Genomic DNA, 3,122 nt, shown 5'->3' on the forward strand with positions numbered 1-3,122 from the left:
TCAGGCAGGCAGTGCGGGGCAGGGGTGTGGGGGTGATCTCTGCAGGCCACTGGAGTCCTTCTCCTTCACGCGTCTCTGTTCTCTAATTAGTCACAGTTCTTAGGAAAAATAATTTCAGAACGTAATTGTGATGATGTGATTTGTTGAGCTGAAAACAAGTGCCAAATGATTCGACAAACATAGAATATAGCTGAAGTGCAATAAGAGGTAACTTAATGACAACCGCGAAAGACCCAATTCTTTCCTAGTTAGCAAAACAGAGACTGGAGCTTCATCCCACAGGATTCTGGAATTCCTGGACTTGCATTAACCTGACCCTGGCTTTCTCCACACATTATCCACCCTCCAAAAAATGGGTGTGGAGGTGGGTCTTGGAGCGAGGTGTCCTAGAGTCAGTGAGAGTTTTTACAGCTTTTCTTCTGTCCAGCTTTCAGTGGAATTTTATTGGCATTTCGAGTGAGAAGGAACATTTTGGGTTGTGAGGAACGGACTGGAATGCTGTCAATGCGTTAACATCCCTGCACAGCAACCCAATAAATGCTGGTTTGTCACAGCCAAAAGCAAACAACAAACGCTCTCAAACATTCCCAGACACTCCTTGGAGGGCGGATACAGTTCCTGGTTGGAAAGTTCATTATGCTAAGAGAACAGGGAGTGTCTGGGGGCAGGGTGTGGGGGTGTGTGGACTCAGACTCTCTCTATTCCACGGCGATGCTGACCTTCTGAGTTCTGGTCTACCAGCACCCAGAAAAATGCCGTGGCTGAAGAGGAACTCTGTAAATATTTGCTAATTAGCTGTCTTGATTCTTGTGTGCTCGTTTAGACTTCTGAAAAGCATGAGGCAGGGCTAATCCAAAGCCACATTCAGAAAGTATTAACTGGTGTTGATGGAAGGGTAAACGACTTTCGGTTAGACGAAAACAACCGAGGAGGGGTCCACACTCTTGGCTTTTTGCCTCTGTTGCTGTCGGAGGGGCTGCTCCGTACGGTCTTGGGGTTAATCACTTGTCCCATCACATCAGGCACCGGGGCATATTCAGGTCACTGAGCATTTGCGGGGGTGGCTGAGAGGGTTCCTTGGGCTCTGGCCAGGGACTCAGGCTGTTGGCAGCACACACAGCTATACTTTTAAGGAATGGAAAACTTGATAAGTACGTCAAAGTAAGAGAGAGGAGCAAGGTCAGGTCAGGCCAGGTTCCAGAACTGGGCACCCAGAGCTGGGAGGCCTCGAGATGAAGTGGTCACGGCAGGAGGGGGACTTTTACTTTGAGCCAACAATGAGGCTGGGACAGTGTGCCAGGTCCCTTTCCAGGGTTTATTTTCGAGGTCCTTGATGCTCTTGTCACTGAGACTGAGGACAGTTTCTTGCTGATACAAGCAAGGTAAGATGGGTATCAAGGACCCAAATGTCCACTATTCTCAGGAAGTTGGGATCAGGGACTCCGACTCCTTCTCCTAAAGGACTAAGACATCATACTTTTATTTCCCAGACAGATCACTGAAGGATTAAAAAAAAAAAAACAGAAAACCCAAAAAGTCCAAGACAGGTCCATATCTTAGTAGAGAGTTAAACTTGTGTCGGGTTTTCTTTTCTTTTTTTCTTTTTTAAAAGACAAAATATTTATTCAGTACGTAGGTATGTAGGTGTGTGTTTGCATACACAGTACTCAAGGAAGGTCAATGACTCGCAGGAGTTGCTTCTCTCTTCCCACCATGTGGGGCCTGGGGATAGAAACCAGGTTACCAGGCTCGGTGGCAACCGCTTTCACCCATGGATTCATCTCTCTGGTTCCCACTTCTAGCTTTAAAGCCAAACAAACAAACAAACTCTGCCACTAGGAGTCAGATTTACTTGGGCTAAAATTTGTTTTTCGGTAACATCTGGGTGCACTGGGCTCTTTTGTACTCATGGAACACACTCAGTTTTTATTCTACTCCTATCCAGAGAAAAGAAATGCAAATGGTTCCCACTTACCTAGCCAGACTATCTGCAAATATCCAGCAAGATGAAATCTGACTTGAGAGGCAATGGAATGGGGAACTGATGGAATGTGGTGTGCAGCCGGGCAGTGGTGGCGCACACCTTAAATTCCAACACTCAGGAGGCAGAGGCAGGTGGATTTTTGAGTTCGAGGCCAACCTGGTCTACAGAATGAGTTCTAGGACAGCCAGGGATATATGGAGAAATCCTGTGAAGAAGAAGAAGAAGAAGAAGAAGAAGAAGAAGAAGAAGAAGAAGAAGAAGAAGAAGAAGAAGAAGAAAGGAGTGTGCAGTTTACACACCAGACTTTTCTCCTTCTGCTCATTCCCCACCAGTGTGGATGGGTGGGGATCCCTTTTTACTTAGCCAGGAGTGTCAAATGGCAAATTCGAACTCTAAGTTCCTTTTCCTTCCCAGGTGAGCAGGATTTGGAATCAATACACGTTGGAGTGCAGGATTTGGATCAATAAACCTTGGCAGTGCCTCTTTCCGGGAACCAGAGTGGCAAAGGATCTGAGGTAAAGTCTCTAGACTGATTTCAGTGACTTTGAGGGAGGTCACTTTGTGGGAAGTGTCAAAGACAGTCGCAGAGCAGCACAAGGCCACAGAAATCTGGTGACCCCCTGGTTGCATTAGTATGCAAGTATGTGACTCAGACCAGGATGTGTCAAGGCAAGCTTGCCACTCTACAGGTGGGACAGGATGCCTACTGCAGAGGACTGTCCCTCTCCTCTTACCCCTTCAGTCAACAGTAGGTCCTCTGGGCTTATTCCTGGGAGTTTCATCCAGGTGTGTGCAAAGAAACTGAAAGACCACTTGAATATTCCCGGAGAAAGGGACTGCATACTACCTTTAAGTTTAGAGTGGATCTAGGAAGCTAGGTCACAGGCATCATTTAACCTACTTTTGGTTATGTTCCTTCTGATTTCCTTTTAACTAAGAAGTCTTGGTTTTTCAGATTCAGCTCTGCAACTTTTCAGTTATTAGCTTTTTGGGAAAAGCTGATAAAACCCAAATTTGCATTTCCCTGGCCTTTAAAAGAGTGGGCATTTTAGGTGGTATTGGGTGCCCGAGGTTTTTCTGAGGTTTTTATAGGGGATTCTTTCAAACAGTAACAAGGTTCATAACATTTTATTTATTA

At 45.9% G+C, this 3,122-nt stretch overlaps 1 long non-coding RNA gene across 1 annotated transcript; it reads right to left on the bottom strand.

Annotated features, from left to right (window-relative positions):
- Positions 1–412: 412 nt before the first annotated feature.
- On the bottom strand, positions 413–2,308 carry LOC110299651. The gene is made up of 2 exons (XR_002378504.1): positions 1,976–2,308; positions 413–1,125 (listed from the first exon to the last, which is right to left on the bottom strand). It is a non-coding gene; the product is annotated as an uncharacterized LOC110299651 (long non-coding RNA).
- Positions 2,309–3,122: the final 814 nt, after the last annotated feature.

Source organism: Mus caroli, chromosome 8 (assembly GCF_900094665.2).
Source record: "Mus caroli chromosome 8, CAROLI_EIJ_v1.1, whole genome shotgun sequence".
NCBI lineage: Eukaryota > Metazoa > Chordata > Mammalia > Rodentia > Muridae > Mus > Mus caroli.